The 17,424-nt window shown below is 44.8% G+C and overlaps 1 protein-coding gene across 2 annotated transcripts in view; it reads right to left on the bottom strand.

The window, feature by feature from the left end:
* The window catches only part of nlgn4xa (neuroligin 4 X-linked a), a 57,463-nt gene that overhangs the window by 15,101 nt on the left and 24,938 nt on the right, over positions 1-17,424 (bottom strand). The gene's annotated exons all lie outside the window — the stretch shown is intronic.

The following is a 17,424-nucleotide window of genomic DNA, read 5'->3' as shown; positions in this document are numbered from 1 at the left end:
ATCAGTAAGGGTAGAGATGTTTTCCAGAGGTTTGCTGATAAATATGTTTCTACGACATGTAGCTATTGATTATTAAAACAATCAGCAACATGGAGCCACACCACAAGGGCTAACATGATTGAACAAACAATAAATGCTAATAAGAAACCAATCTGTAAACAATTTTTAGAATGCATTTTCTAAATGCCGCGAACAACAACATTGCTTGGCAGAAGAGGGATTATTTGCTATCTTCTCAAAAATGCACTATTTTATGGAGACATCTGCCCAGAAAAGGGGTTAAGAAAGGCAGTTTTTCATACATCAAGACTCTGCAACAACTGAACTTAAATGCATACAAGACTAATCACAAGAACAGCACACAGGTGGGGAGGGAAGGGAAACACGGGGGCAGCAGGTGAACACGACCAGGTAATCAAACAGGAGGGAACACAGAGACAGGGGTCGAATTGTCAAAAAATCATAGTAAGCACCGTAACTCTCATGAAACGCATTTCTCCGTCACGATCGGCTGTTTCCGTGAACGCCCGAATGCTGGCCAATTCAGGCGGCCGCAAGGCATAGTGGGACAGCACCTTTCTCCTTTCCTTTCGTAAAGGAAGGTCCAGTGTTTCCTAAGCTAAAGGAGGTCATAAAGGAAGTTTCAGAGCTCCTTTCCTATCATCTAGAGAATTCGAACAGCTCTGATCATGGCTGTCACTTGGGTACTTCCGGGTCCTTTCGCTCCGTTAGGAACCTGACTATTCGACCGCAACCAGGTAGTAACAATAACACCGGGATGTGTCAAAGTCAGATCTTGACATGCCAATATAAAACAGGGAGAACTCATACGGATCGTAACAAGTAGTAGTAGTGCAAATGTTTTCCCAAAGATAAAGGATCTTTTTTCTCTCACTGTGACACTATGATATGGCTTCAAAGCAGGACCATCCTATAGATCCCAGCATGGGTAATCATAACTGTATGTGGGTTCATCTCAACCCACACAACAGCAGGAACAACAGCGAGGATGTGACCTGTTTGTGTAATCATGCTTTCCATATTAGCCCAGACAAAAGAAGTGTGTGTGTGTGTGTGTGTGTGTGTGTGTGTGTGTGTGTGTGTGTGTGTGTGTGTGTGTGTGTGTGTGTGTGTGTGTGTGTGTGTGTGTGTGTCTCTGGGCTGATTTCATGGGATTCTGACTACGTTAAACGCTGTGCACAAATCTGCAGAGATGGTTTGAAAACATCGATGGGTGAAGACTTTTCATGGCAGTAAAACACACTCTTAAAAAGGTCACCTCCGCAAGTTCGATCTGCTTATTAACCACAGATTTAAGTAGAAACTGAAGCAAAGACTAAATGAACGTGTTAATAGCAGATTGAATGAACTCAACACATCACCGACAGCCACACAGATGGCGCTCAGTTTAATCATTTTCGGAGCAGGTAAATAATATAAATCTGTTGTCTGGGTTTTCCCTCATTTTCTGTGAGAAACTCTTTGATGAGATGTGATTTCTCTCCCGATAACAAGTCTCCTCCTTGTTTCATTTGACAATGACAGATGTTTGTTCTCAGCTTCAAAGGCAAACAACATTTGCTGATCTAGGACGAGCAAGCTTTGGGAACAGAAACAAATCTATGTATGTATTCTGTGCGTGTGTGCACTGTGTGTGTGACAGTATCCCCGTCTAAGGGCTGCCTTTACATATCTCTGGGAGCTACATGTTAGTGTCCTGCATTCGGTAGTAACACTAGTGTCAGCAAACTTAGGTTTAAAGTGCTATAATATGAACAGCAGTGCAGTTGTTAACCTGAGAGTCAGTGGCAGCGGTATGAGGCGAGTGAGACGGAGCAGGAGTCTGACAGCTGGTGAACTGGCTGTGATCAAAAGGCAGCGCTGGGTCTATGTTGCACAGCGAGGAGGATGTCATGTGTGTGTAACAGCAGAGGACTGCCTAAACTGTTTGAACTCAGTCGAGCAGCAATTTAAAAGCTGCTCAAGGTATAGAGGCGCACAGAGGCGGTATTATCAGCACCTGTTCAACCAACAGCATGAACCGAGACAGGAAGTGGGCGTGGTTTGCACCTGATTTTCTAATATTCAATCATGTTTGCCCCCTCAAATTGATGCCAACTCCAAATTGTGTATCTGAAAGTGTCAGCATAAAAGGTTGTCTCTCTTTCCCTCTTGGTCCAAGTAAAGTCCAATTCATCTTTGACGTCATTTGTGGGTTGTATGGCATGATCGACAAACCGACCGCGGTAAGCCCTCGCCCATCCTCTAACTGGAATCCCCTCCCACAGCACCTCTGTGCGTCTGTGTATTTTTGGCAACCGGTTCCATAATGAAAAAGGAAATTCAACACCACTGAGTTTCTGCCAGTGGACATTGTGAATCGCTTCTCTTCGGCAGTGTTCACCGTTACCATGGAGCTGCTCGCGTTGGGGGGCGGAGAGCCAGAAACACTTCCTGAAAGGGCCGTGGCCAGCAGCAGCTCATTAGCATTTAAAACTACAGACACAGAATCAACACTTTTGGAAAAGGGCTGAAACCGAGGGGTTAATGGCATGCTAGAAGTCATGATCTGGTTGCAAAACACTTCAGAGACATATATCTGAGACCTATACTATATTGTGGAATACAGTATAATACATGACCTTTAAAAGATGGATATTAACTGAAATAAAAAAAACCATGTTTTCACAACAGTTCCTATTAAATAGAGGATATCAAAGCCTACAGCTAAGGTGCAGCTCGAAACAATAGCTTTGGAGTTGTTTGGAAAGAGTATTGTATATGTATCTAAGATAGGCTGGAAACATCCTGTATCTCAGCACTGAAAAAAGAGAGCAATGGACTTGATATTGATCTCTAGATAGAACTTGGCAAGATGGCGTATTTCCCAAAATGTCACTGTTCCCTTCCAACTGAAAGCTGATCGTCGTTGCACCGCAGCTGCATCTTAATTGCAGGAGTAAGTATAATGCAGGTCTCGGGAGCGTCACCTTCTGTACACGAGCTAATGCCATTCGTGGAATAGCTTCTCTGCACTGTGACATTTGATTTAGTTTCAAAAACTGCGTCTGATTGAAGTAAATCAATGTGGCCATCGAGGAAAGAGAAACACAACATGTAGAAAAACGTAAAGGGAATGTTGCGGGGAGATATTGTGCTGCCGCGAGCCCCTCTCAACTGTGGAGAAGTGCGATTGGTTACACATCCATTCAGCCGGGCCGCTACCCCAGTGATCAACCGGCGTATGTTCATTAAAGTCTGCCGAGCTAATTAGAATCTATTTGACATCCGTGGGGAGACATTTGCACAGCTTGCAGAACTGCACAAACAATTCACGGACACAAGCAGCCGTGCACACTGCAGGCGCCTTAAAATGGGAGAAGATGTCGTTACAGCAAGGTATTGTGCGCTACGTAAATAAAGCAACTGGGTTTGCTCGACTAGAAAACGTCTCATTAGCCAGAGCAGAGCATGTGGTGAAGGCACTTTGGGCTAGAAGTCCTCCTTTAACGATATAAGTCCTCCTGACAGTCAATAGTTATCATTGTTCATTTCTGAGTGCTGACTCAGGACCCTCACAATGTGGAATCCATGACTTGCTTCATTCCCGAGGCTCTGATAATCAAGGTAAATGTGGACTGACAGGTAGTAATGCAGGGCCAAGGCTCTTTGCATTAGTGCATATTCCAGGGGAAATGTTGAGTTAATCAAAAAGCAGCTGACACACAGGGTTAGCATCCGCGGGGGAAGATGCCCACTTCTGTTGGCCACTTTATATGCAGTATACGTTGATGAGGCTTTTTCCAAAGTTAAAGTTTTGGTCCTAACAATCAATTTAGTGCTTCAACTAAAGATGTCTGTCCAAAAAACAACATTAGCCTGAATAAAGGTAGTTTAGATTTCAATATAATGTCCATCCAACCCTTGAAGACTAACATTTCTATTGAAACTCTACAATAAATCGTGCGATGCCCTCAAAAAACTCTGACAAATGTCATCAAAAAACGAAACTGGGAATCGCCCTTCGACAGCTAAACCCATGAGTGAATTCATTTTCAGACTTTGGTGATTGATTGTCATCTGACTCAGCTAATGGTAATAGCCCTGTCTTGCTTTCCAAAGAACCATTGGATAAAAGCCACATTTTAGAAGGGGGAATGTCAACGAGATGTCGGACATTGTCTCAGTGTGTGGCACAAAGCAGCACACCTGGTCCACTGATAATATCCATGCACCATGCTGACTGATTGAACTCTAACACACAGCTACAACTATTTAAATAAATACATAGTTATTTTAGGTGCACATGGCAGCAGGAAGTAGGAGTGTCACCATGGGAACACCCGGTTCAAATAGCGTTGGTTGAACACTCATCAATATGCGCCGTTGAGCGACAGCAGGGACGGGGTATGAAATCCGCACTTCAGTATCAGTGTTAACGAGCACAAACCCAGACAAAATACCTTGAGAAGCGAGGCGCACGCTCGTTTTCTCACGCTGCAGTGTGATGGAGGGATCCCGGGGCGTGTGACTCTGAGTGTTTGTCACTTCATAAATGTCAGCGCGGTTGTCAAACTCAGACCATGTGTCATTCCCAGTCAGGGCCACTTCCTCTTTCCTCGTTTCCATAACTTCTATGCGTGACGGCGGGCCCGGGGGAAGGCTGCAGCAGCACTGACACCCACATCATTAAAGCCTCATCATCGCGGGCCATCCGAGTGACGGTGCACACTCGACAGGCCCGATATAGAATCACTGACAAAGCTCCTGCTAAACGAGTCAAATGGTCTGCCTGGTACAGGGGGGGAAAAGGGCCAACAGGGAGAGTTCCCCTCCAAAACACTCTCTCCCTTTGCCTCCTATAAAAAAAAAACTCCCCCTCCTCCAGTCAGGCGCCTGAGTTGAATAGGGATGTCAGCCTACTCTTAGGTTTCCAAATTGCTCCCGAAAACCAGCCAGCCATGGCAGATCTGCATCGAGCAGAGGACGGAATGAGGGCACACGGAGAGAAATACGTTTCCAAAAGGCAACAGGCAGACGTTCCTTTGCATGACGGCCCCACTGGAAGCAGGCTCTCTAAACAGGGTGAAGGAGTCACTTAGTCATTCCGGCGGATAAAAGCCCGACCTTCGGGATACTCGCGCAAGGACGAGGACGCGATATCCAATTATTTGTGTTGTACTGCACCAAAGTACAGAATGAGTAATGCGGCCTCTTTGATGAGGATGCTCATGGATTAGGGCAAAAACCTAGACTTCCAACCAAAGTCAGAACTGCACTCACATCCTCAGAGGCGGGAAGTACTTGTACTCGAGCACACTCTTGGACTATTCCACATTGAATATAAGATTTATCTTCCTTCATATGTTCCATCTTCTGTGTTCTTCCCACTCCTCTTCCTAATCCCTCTCCCCCATTCCTTCCTAATGTTGCTCCTTCCTATCCTTTCCTTCCATCCTTGCCTTGAGCTGTTAATCTATTTCCCTATTCATCTTCCTTCCTTTCAGTCTCTGCCCTTTGCTATTCTTCTCTGCTTTCTAATCTTCCGTCTTTCATTAACATGCATTTTTCTGTTCCACTTCCCTAATAACTTCCATTTACAAGGCCTGGTACAGGTTCAGGGGTACAGAGTCTGGTTTCAGTACTGTACATGGTCAGGAGCTATGGGTAGAGGATGAGGCACGCATACTACTCTTGGAGAAAATCCCTTAAACAAGATTCAGAATTCAGTTTAGTTGTATCAGAAGATGGTCATTGTTTGGTTTTATGAATCACTACGCTTCCTTTTTTCTTGCTTTTTCTCTAGCTTTGTTACCTTCCTACTCCTGACCTTCAGCTTTTGTCCCTCATTTTCTTACAAAAACGCATAAACTGAGCGTTCAATTTGATCCAAAGGCGAACCCCATCTCCTACACTCATATATACCTTTTTCAATCTTAGGTGAATATAAGACTGCGATGCTTTTACAAGTAAAGTATTTTTCCGACGTGGTATTTATACTCACTAAGGATCTGAATATTTCCTCCCTATCTTCATACACAGGGAGCTGTACACTCGCTGTCACGTCCACACTTTACACTTGGGAAATTGGAGATTTGAGGCGGCAGCGACAGTGGTCTGCGGCTTAACAAGCTTTCTGCTCTGACCCCAGCTGTGCCCGCCCCCTCCCCCCCTCGGTCTCCTCTGCCTGCTCGGCGTACATATTGGAGGGTGTATGATGTGTGACAGAGCTGTCACAGGTATCAAGTCTGTGTGCGGCAAAGCCAGCGACTGTGGCGAGTGGCGCGGGGTGGACAGGCGGGACGGAGGGAAATAATGGGGGGCTGCTGGAGGAGGGTGGGGGGGGGGATCTCCAATCTGAGTGACAGCTCGTCCAGGTGGGGGACAGCTGTCAGACAGTGATGGAAGGGGGAGTCGCTCAAACACTCTGCTATTCTCAGAGTTTCTATAGTGCAGTAACCGGGGGGTGTATTTGTGCAGTAAAGGCAGATAATAAAGTGTGTATACAGACTGTAGTGCAGCACGTGGAGCTATACACACTGGACACACACCACTGCTCAGGCTGGATCTGGGTCACAAGTCATTAAATCCCCTTGTTCATCAGCTGCCCTCGCACACACGCACACACCCACTATGTTCACCTCACCACATACCATCTGTCCTCTTAAAGCTGGCTATCAAATCCAGCGGGGGCGAACAGGTCAGCCTCCCGGAGCACGTGAAGCAGCCAGCTGACAATAGCCACGTCTCCGCTTACATCACACACACCGCCAGGGAGGACTCTAACACACTGCAGCACCGTTCATAGCAAAGGGTTTCTCGGTATGCAACATCATTCTAGTGAGCGTGAAATGATTTCCTTGCACCTGTAGGAACACCAGGCAATCCAGGTGACGTCTCAAAAGCATGTTTTCGTTGTAAATTGGTAGGGAAATGTTTGTGCACACAAACCTGTGCAATAACCCTGCTAGCTAGAGAGCCATACACACACAGTGACTCTGCAACCCACGTCATGAACTCAAAACCACTGGTTATATAGCCTATTTTTACACAGACACCAGTATTTTATTTTATCCCATCATATCATACAACTGCCTTGTTTCTTTTATATTGCACAACTGCTTTATTCATTCAACAAAAGCAGTCATTATTCTTGTTTTTGTCTTTTATTATCATCACTATTCCTATACGCTCTTATGAATCAGAATGAGAAATACTTACATTTCCTGGGGGAAATTGAGTTTTTCTGACGGGTGTAGAATAAAATAAACACATAATGCAAACATAAGAAGTAAGAATGTGCAATAAAAAAGTAAAATAAGATATAAAAACACAAGAAATTAAAGTCAAATGTCCAATAAAAGATAAAATTCTCAGCTATTTTTCTTAAAGGAACGGACTGAAGTGGATCTCCATCTGCCTCCATGTTATACCATTCTTGGTCAGACTGCTGTTTATTGAGCATACTGATGGACGTGACCATAAAAAGGAGAAGAAGCAAAAGAGACACATGGAGAGTATTAAGATAAATAGTGGCTGGTGTGCAGAGGAACACCAGCAGAGATCAGCGGGGAACACGTCGGCTGAGTTCTCAGATCTAACCTCCGCACAGCTGGTGTTTTTCCAGCCGCTATCTTTACTGTCAAACTCCGCCATAAAATGCTTCAGTCGTTCTGTTGTTCATTCTAACTCCAGAAAATCAATCAGGGGAGATGAGAAAAAACTGACCTCCACCGCTAAACAAGGGGGAACGGAGCAGCGGCAGACATTCTGTTCAACCGAGCATTAGCGCGCGTTTATTGGTTCTGTGGAGCCGCCTGAACACTTCTGGAGAAGCCAAATCAAATTGCAGGCATGTCGTGTTGGAGTGCTGACAGCTTTATGTGCGGGCGACGGGGAGAAATTCTATATAATAAACAATCAATATTTGCGATTACACATCAAGCTGACTCCTGGGGGCCACTGGTGACGGAGCGTTGTCATGTTTGTTGTTTTTTTCGGGCTGCTTTCCATCACCTCAACTGTCGTGCCAAAGTCTTAGAAGTGGGTCACATTGCAGAGGCAACAAACATGACATAAGTAATCAATAGTGAGCAAACAAACAAGCATGTCAAAGCAGCGGCTAATCCTCTTTGTCAAGAGCAGCGTGCTCTTCAGACGGCGGCTCCTACAGGCACGTGAACAGAAACCCCACCTCTACCCCCACATGTGAAATCAATGCTCTATTATTGAAATGTAATACCTCCAGAAATAATTGCAGGCGTTAGTTTTAGTCTGTGCCTCCAGAAGCTCAGAGTGATTCACCGCTCTCCTCAATAATGGATGTTAATTTTCAGAGTGGCGAGCCCTGCTCTTTTTAAAGCACCGAAGTTGTCATAGTTACCATATGAGAGGGAACAAGTAGCTTTGCTCCAACCGAACGTCTCGAGTTGCTGCTTTTGTCATTATCACACGTGATGTTTTTTAGATAGGAAAACCTCCTCTAACACGACCGTTCTGATCCCTCCTATTGCATCCTATTGCTGTGAACCTTCCGACCGGGTTTCTACAGCTTGCGGTGGAGATGCTGCCTAAAATAATACAAACCTGTCTCTGTCACAAATATGCTGAACCAAATCATTTCTTCAATCTGTGGATCAATGCTCAATCATTTGACTGCTGACCAAGACAGTCAAAGTGTATCGAAGACAGTAGAAACTTCTGAAAGTGAACTACAAGTTAAAAATCCGCCTCATATGACCAGATCCCCTGCTCTAACTGACTGATGTCCTATTATATCGTGTTGCCCAGAGCAGCGCACCTGTCACAGCCGGCGGTTCAAAGCACTCAGCTGGGATAATTGCAACAGCAGCCAGTAGAACTTTGGGAGGAACGCATATCAATCAGCTCGCTTAAAAAGCTGTAAAGGATAAAGTGAAGTACCCTACATGCAGACGTTTGCCAAATGTCAATCCAAAAACACCCTCATTTATTGCAGTTTTGGCAATCAGGCCTCTGGGAGAGATGCATGATGTTGTTCTATCACCGTTTTACTTGAATGACTTGAAAGCATTTTACTTTACTTTAATACACACCAAACGTTCTCAGCTTTTACTACACAAGCCGTTACAGATGCTGAAACAGGTCAGAACTTTAAACTAAGGGGTAGAAGATCAGAAACAATGTTGTTGAGGATGTCATTTATGAATGTATGTCTATATCTTGTAACATCTGAGACTATACAAACAGATTGCGTTGGATTTCTGATGCCTATCATGCAAGTAAAAGCCCAAAATCACAAGCTCCTGTCTCCGGTCTTTCTCTTGGGATGTCCAAAGAGAGTATCTGACGGTGAAGGTGTGAGCTTTTCTTGTAGGTGCATGTGTGTCCTTGGATGGCTGAAAACATGAAATGCATTCCAGAAGAAATAATCAGAACTTGAAGCGAGGATTATTTATTCTTTACCACTATAGCACATTGCTGCAGGAATGTGTCCTATGGCATCCACGTGCACACGCTTGATAGAAACCATAGAGAAAACGTTTCATGGAACTACGACTTTAGGTAAATCTGCAGGGATGTTGAAACTGTGGTCATTCTGACATCAGTATTTACTGCAGTTTAACCATCACTTAATAATGCCATTGATGGATTGCGGTTCAGTATTCGTTGCACCAGCAGTTTTTGCAGAGGAGATAATTGATTCTGTTCTCTAGACTTGCCGCTTTGATCTGTACTTTATTGCTGCTGTATAAATATTAAGATATAATGTCAAATATGCTGCTTTTTATATGCACCAAAATGCGGATGCTAACAGGTGAGATGGCATGTATGAAAATGTGGCTATAACAGACTCGAAACCCTGAGTTTTAAGCTTGAGGAGCTCTGATTCATGCACATTCATATGGGTTAATTAGGTGGAGAAGCAGCAGCTGCCACCTCCCGGCTGGTGCCTTCAGAACATCAAAGCAGCGTTGGCCCGCTTAGTGGTCGGCCATCTTTCCCTTCTCTTAGTCTGCCCTTGAGTTGTTGAGCGACATCACTCTTTAATCAGTTTTGCATCTGGGGAGCACTCTGCCCCAAAGATATCATGCAAATGAGCCCCTTACTCTTTGGTGGAGCGGCGTGCACTCTGGTGGTCTGCCACGCCGCAGTCAATGCCAGAACACTGCATCATTACGGGGGATTGGATTAAGGCAGGCCTGAGCAAAGGCAGCGCTGCTTCTCCAGCCGTCTCAAGAGAATAAGAAGTTAGCCTTCAATACAGCTCTGGCAAGAAACGTTTTGTTTGTGGGTCTTTTCTGTTGACTCAAGGGCTATCTTACGAGGAACAGCCACCCAGGAGCACATGGGTGGCCGCCGAAAGAGCCTCCGTTAGGAATTACGTCAGTGCAACCTCGGGTTATAGAAGATAATGGAGGCCGTTTGAGTTTAGAGAGGATAATGTAATTCCTCCACTCCACTGGCATATCATTTTAGTCTTTCCAGTATATGATGTCATGTGACTGCAGTGCATTATAGTCCATTAAGGCTACCCTGGTGGAGTGATTGGCATCTCTTCCCCTACAGTGGTTTCTCCCCGTGTGATCGCTAAATGTCAGTGCCGAGCAGAGGCTTCGAAAAAAAAAAGGAAAAGATCCACGGCTCTTTGATTCTGCCACCGAAAACCTGACATTTTACTGTTTATGATTTAGATCCATGAAACATTTTCAGCTATCAAACTCCATAACAGTGTAGGCAGCTGTCTCCCTTTGACATCCAGTCATCAACTACTGGCAAAGTATCGACAGGAAGAAGTCGCCCGACCACGGGTGTCACCACAACTGCGTCAAAGTGTGCGTCTACCATTGTATGCCAAGAATATGCAATGGTTGATTGTATAATCCCTTAACTATGAGACTGAATGCCCATATTCATCTCTTTTCTTTCCATTCTCCTCATTTCCATACTTCTTATATTCAAGATATGACAGTGTGCAGATAAGAGAACCTCAGTAATATCCTCTGACGGAAGCTTTTGCCTTTCTGCCAGTGTAAGGAAGCTGCCTTTGATGTACTAACTGTCTGCAGGAGCTGAATAAAGGTATACTGAGCCTTTGTGCACACAACCTGCTCTTCAGCCAGCAAGTGCGATTTGAAAACTTCACATTGACAGTTGTATATTCACCTTTGAGTCGTCTGGAACAAAGCTGTCAAAGCAGTCATCTCTCTTCAATGCTGTTTAGTGTTTCATATTACGCCTGTTACCTCAGTTGTCAGATTCAGGGCCGGGCTCGGCAACATCTTAAACTGTGCAGATGAATGTGCTTTGAAAGTAAAATGCTAACGTGACATGTCAGCTGTGAATCACGGCTGAATGGGCTCTAAAAACTAAATGGTGAATAGAAAGGTTGACCACAGGATAAATATATACTCAACCCCAAAGTGAGTAAAGCGTTTTTAGAGCTAAAAATAGAAGTCTTCGGAATAATACCTGAAGTTAAACGTTGTTTGTCCCTCTCGTACTGCACAAATTGATGCACTTACATACTTATGTTCTATGTGGTGTACAACACGTATGCAAATTCTTCAAAAAACCACATGGCATAGCATTTTAACAAAATTATTTATGTGCAAGTGACTGAAATGTCCCTTTTCATTAGAAGTGGGTTGAAGGGGTCCCTTACACTCCCAGGCATTGTGGTAGATGAACTGTGCTGGTGTTCGATGAGTGATTACTGCTCAGCCAATGACGATACAGCTCTATAAAGTGCAGAAAAACACATCAACCCCCTGACACACTGCTGTCAGAGATTAAAAGCCGACGTGACTCTGTGCTGTCATTTGGCTCTACTTAGCCATCTCTGATTTAGATGTTCCGCAGTTATTTCTTTATGTTTTGTTTGGTCAAAGCATCAATTTGGATGAGCTATTTGCTGTTCCCTTTCATTATCTCCTAGACCTGCTGCACTGCTTTTCAATGCAGGCACGCCGTCTCCAAAACTGTAATTGCTGGAAGTTAGTATGCGGCGTGCAATTACGTCGACTATCCTCTGCTTATAAGTATACAACACACTTCATACAACCTCTCTGAGATAATGTGAGAGACGGGGTGTCAACAAAGACAGCTGTGAATCATGTAGATTAACTCAGACGCTGAACGGAACACCGCTTTTATCTTTTATCAGCCGCCGCACAACCGTGTCCATGTGCAGGTTCAAGCCGATGGGGACGTCCATGTCCTCCGAGGGACAAACCATCTGCCCCTCAAATCCCTGCAGTGCATCTGCTGCCTTCTGTACATGACAGTCTGTATAGAAAGCTGCTCCAAAAGCTAATGAGTGCTCCGGATTAAATTGTTTGCGTACTGATTCCATAGAGTTTTGAAGCAACATTTTTCCATCCCTCCAATAAATGTTTACATTTCCACATGAATATCAATGTGATAGTTTTTTGTAGGGAATCACAATGAATTCTGGGTAAAGGGCTGTGATTACACAGAGCTTTACAAGTACAAGCTTACCAACAAGTTCTAAAACAAATGGAGGTTAGGGACGGGATAGCTAGAGAGAGAAAAGAGCCACATCCTGAAACCAAACGGGACTTAGTGGCTTTTAAGCATAGATGTACTAAGAGAACTGGATACAGTGTTTGAGGCTTAGCCCAGGTCATCCCTATTTGCTCAGTGTAGCATGACGCCAAAAATGGAGCGACTACGGACTCCGAAAGTACCTGTATCTGGGCCTATAGAGTGTGCACACTTGAGCCCTGCCTCTGATCACTCGCTCTTGACTTAAAACCTAATTATTTAAATAATGGCTATACTAGTTTGGAGGAAGAACCTTGAAACCACACCCAGGTGACCATTGTCGGAAGTACTGTTTGTGAGAAGGACCTCATCTCTCCGTAGACATATCGAACCATATCTGTAATCAATGTGAGCGGAGGAGAGGCTGATTGTGATTGGACGGGGCAGTGGCGGTGGCACACAGAGCACCATTTGTCGTGCTGTTTTGCCAAAGCGACAGATGAATCCCCTCTCCCTCCTCCCCCATCCTCACTCCTCATGTGTGCCGGCTAAGACCGAAAGCACGTTCTGCAGGTTTGTGAGCTGCAGCTGCAGACGTCTGCCTTTCTGTGTCATGTCAGAAGGCATCACCTCAGCGCCTGACTCACCACCGGAGCGGACACACGCCGCTGACGATCGTCGTGCGGCCGCTTTGGCAACGACACATTTCCCCTCCCGCTCTCAACATCACTCACACCGCCAGGGGGGGGAGGAAGTTTCGGTGGTAATGACCTCCTCCCGGCCACAACTGTCCTTGCAGAGATGCAGGAGTCATGAAGAAGAAGGAAGAGGAGGCTGCTGGGAGGCTGAGTGCCTGCCCTCAGGCAACTACAGCGGGCACTAACAGACTAGAATAGAATGATGCAGAGTGAAATAAAGGAAATATAAAAAGGGCAACAACAACACGGATAATGAAGGGCAGGGGGGGTGAATGAGTCATCAACGAGATATAGAAGGCTGTAATCATTCCTACTTTTTTGGCCGGGGAGCAAATCCTTTATAAAGTGAACTCATTATAACAAATGGAGGAAAACATTCAAGTGTTTTTGTGTCTGAATGATAAGCAACATGTGCCGTTTACCAACGCTCACACGTCCAGGGATCATTGAACTCTGAAAGATAACCAACCCACAGAAAGAAGGACCTATCCAAACCCTCTTTGAAAGCCAGATGGGTTGCAGAGATATGTTTTGTTCTGGTTTGCGACGAATAGAGGGCAACACCATTATCAGGCACCCATCATGGGGGAGGTTCGAAGGAGGGGAAAAATAGAGAGTGCCATGTGCCATCTGACAGATCCCGGCGCAGCATAATGAAGCTCACCGTCACTCTGGCTCATGTGACAGCTTCCTGGAGCCAGATGGCACTCAGTATAATCCGAGAGGCCTCATCCTGGTACCTCTGATGCTGGAACCAAAATCTGTACGCACTGATGACACGCCGCACGGTGGAGGTTACAACCAGTCTGCTCAAAAGAGGGGGATCCTGTGGCCCTGTCGATTTCTGCGCCGCTACCTCGGTGTCTTACCTTGAAAGGTCATGCTAATGTTTGTACCCTGGGATTTGCGCGCTCCTATACACACTGGCAGGAGGCACCTTTGGTGATGGATCTGTGTGCACGGACAATATTTTCTTAGGAGAGAAAAAAGCATACACTGTGAGAGAGCACCTTGGCCAGCAGCAGCCTCTTCGGTGTCCTAGAAGTGAGAAGGATCAGTCTAGCCTTCAAACCCTTACTGACGGGTGACCCTGCGGTGTTAGCGTCATTAGCATGGTTTCATAACCCAGCTACTAGCCCACCAAAAAGTGCTGCAAATCATTAAAATACACACACTTTACTCCTCCAATCCAATTTGGCCCTATTAATCTTATCCCCAGAGAGACGCTCCACAGTGAGATGAAGTTACCCTCACTGTTGTCCCCTCTGTGTGTACAGTGGTGCCTTTGAAAGTGAGCTGAGGCAAACAGTGCAAGCGATACAGCCACTGACAGCTGTCCGACAGGGTGTGTGTGAGGGTAAAGTGGCTGAGGGTGGTGAGTGTCCGATGACTTCGTTCACTCTGCTCACACTCCTCTTCTACACGCATCTGCCTGCAGACACACACTCTGGAAGCTGCTTGCCTGCAGAGATCACAAGATGTCGGCTTCACACCCTGGGCAGACCTTAGCACCCTCCCAACAGACACAAAACTCCAGAAAAAGACCGAATATTTAAGCTAATTGCACTAAAATTCTCCTTGAAGTTCCTGAGATACGGACAACCTGTAGGACTCCACAGGGTGAGCAGGTAATACATTGGAATAGTAAGTTAAAATTATTAACAGAATGAAGGGACAGACTCTTCTGGTTGAAAGTAGTGTTTTTTATGCAAAATGGTACCAAAGGGACCGACCAGCAGCGGTCGAGTTTGCAGCCACACTGCTCGGTGTTGTGTTGGCTCACAGGCTTAAGTGTTGTCAGTTCTCGGCACACAGATGGCTTCCCTCCAGTGACTGCGACGACACGACAATTTATTACGAGCACACAGGGTGAATCTTCTGTGTGTCAATTAGTGGAGATGGAACACTCGCCTTTACATCAAAATCTGCAGCCTGACAAGATCGCCATACCTACATTGTCGCTCTGCTGTTCCCTCTGTTTCTATCCTCATCTGCATTCTTTCTCTCCCGTTCCTCTGTCTCCCGCTTCATCTCCTTTTTCCTCTCAGCGGTGCACACTTTTCCAGAACACATTTTCCCCCCGGCTCTCAGGCAACTAAATATAGCGCCTGGTGCAGACAGCCTGGCCTTATAACAAATGGGTAAGCAGAGCAGAGAGGAGTAAAGGTAGCAGCAATGGCAGGATAAGAGTAAAGGTGTAGTGTATCTTCATATCAACAAATGATGGGAAGGGTGGACGTATTTTATGCCGTTGAACAAAATGTAAAAAATCTCCTCAGCTTGTGTTAGCTACAGATCTTATTTCCGTCTTCCAACCACAGAAAAGTGTTGACTAGAGAACCAAATGTGGTGAGATGCTAACTATTTTCCGGGTTTTAGGAGTCATTACTGCACCAATCTACAGGGAACTGGTGAAACTAATAAGAGAACATGCGGGAAAACACAAGAAGACAGGAAGTAAGCTGACGGGGAGAGAACCTTTCAAAATAAAACAGGAATCCAAAAACAAGCATCATGACAGATGCAGGCCACCATTTCTTTTATATATAAGAAATAGTTGGAGACTAAACGTTGGCTTTATATGGTTTAATATCCTTAGTAGCCGCCGCATTTTTAGAAACTAACAGACCTTTTCCACATTGTCTATGGAGTCGTTCTCCAGCAATATGTCAGCTTAAATTGAGACAAATGGCAGCATGAGATGTTCCAGCAAATGGTCCAAAAATGGCATCTGTTTATGTTTCATGTGGCAAAGCTCTTTAGTGGCTGTGAGATTTATGACTCAGAAGGAAGTCCTGTGACTTTGTTATAAAAGCACCGAGTTCACAGAGGGACAAACGGATGAGAGATACTTCAAAATCAGACCATCACAGTTTCCTTCTGACAATCAATGCACTCCTTTCCTTTCTTAACCTTAAACAAGCATTTATAAGATTACACACCTTCTGTCCACCATGATGTGTTACACTTTTGGTATAGAATCAGGAAATGATTGTTTTAGTCATTCTAGACGTAACAATTTGGCGGTTGTAAAAAGCCTAATGTTTGGTATCTATATACAAAATGGGATTGAAAAATCTGTGCTGGAAGTGTACGGACCTGGAGCCTGTTTTCAGTTCTAGGGGATAAGTCCATGGCCTAGAGGATATTTGAGAAATCCAAATCACACATCACTATTTACTACACCAGAGGAGAAAAGTCCCAAGCTCATGGCAAACTCCAGGAATGAAAAGGAGTTTTTTGTGAAGCTGAAAGTGTGATAGTGCTAACATGGACCTTTGAGTATATCTCTAGTCCGTTTAGAGCGCCCCCGATTATCTGCACAGAAAAAATGTCATGTAGCTTACAAGGGGAATATCAATAGCTAGTGTCTTTGTGCTTATGTAAACATGTCCTGTATATATTCCTGACCAAGATAAGCCTCCTGGAGAAGAATTTAAAGCAACATTTCAAGCTCGTATTTTAGAATTCACACCTTCATACATAAGGTAGTACAACAAAAGACCTCAATGTACGGCAGCAAGTTCAAATAGACCACCACTTTTATAGTTTAGAGAGATTCTATAAAGAGAACGACAGGTTTGTTTTCTGCTTCATTTAGAGATTTAATTTGGAATTAGCAGAACAAATGTTCTCAGCCAGTGGCTCCGCTGTGTCAGGGGAAAGCAACGCTCCAAAATTCCCAAACTCTTTCCTTCAAAATGTGAGATGTTATCCGCCTCCTCCCCGATTCAGACATTTTCTCGGGCCACAGACATTTCAGAACCCAAACCTTCAAGTCAAAGGCAGGATAAAGTATCCCTGTGTGAGCCAGAAAGCACTTTCATCTTACAGAGGGAACTAAATAAGATGCACAGCACTGTGCCGCAGATACCAGCTCCATCGCTACAGATCCAGCGTAGAATTTGCCAGGCTGTTTGATTCCACACAATGATTAAAGTAATTGGAAATTCTACAAGTGTAAGTCTAAACCTAATTTGCATGTGATTAGTTTATGCTTTAGGGGTCATTTGAGGCTACATTTGAATACAAGCATTTGAAATAAAGCGAAGAATGCCGAAAAATACAAAGTATCTCGCAAACTGCCGGGAGCGGCTGATTGGCACCGTGAGAAAAAAGAGCCTGATAGCTGAAGGCAGAAAAACCCAACAAACCACAGACGCAATCAAGAGCAAGAATATCAGACAATTGTGTGTGTTGTGTGTGTGTGGGTGAGTGGATGAACCTGCTGCAGTATATA

This window comes from Eleginops maclovinus, chromosome 24 (genome assembly GCF_036324505.1).
Source record: "Eleginops maclovinus isolate JMC-PN-2008 ecotype Puerto Natales chromosome 24, JC_Emac_rtc_rv5, whole genome shotgun sequence".
Taxonomy (NCBI): domain Eukaryota; kingdom Metazoa; phylum Chordata; class Actinopteri; order Perciformes; family Eleginopidae; genus Eleginops; species Eleginops maclovinus.
This window is presented reverse-complemented; position numbering and strand designations above follow the sequence as displayed.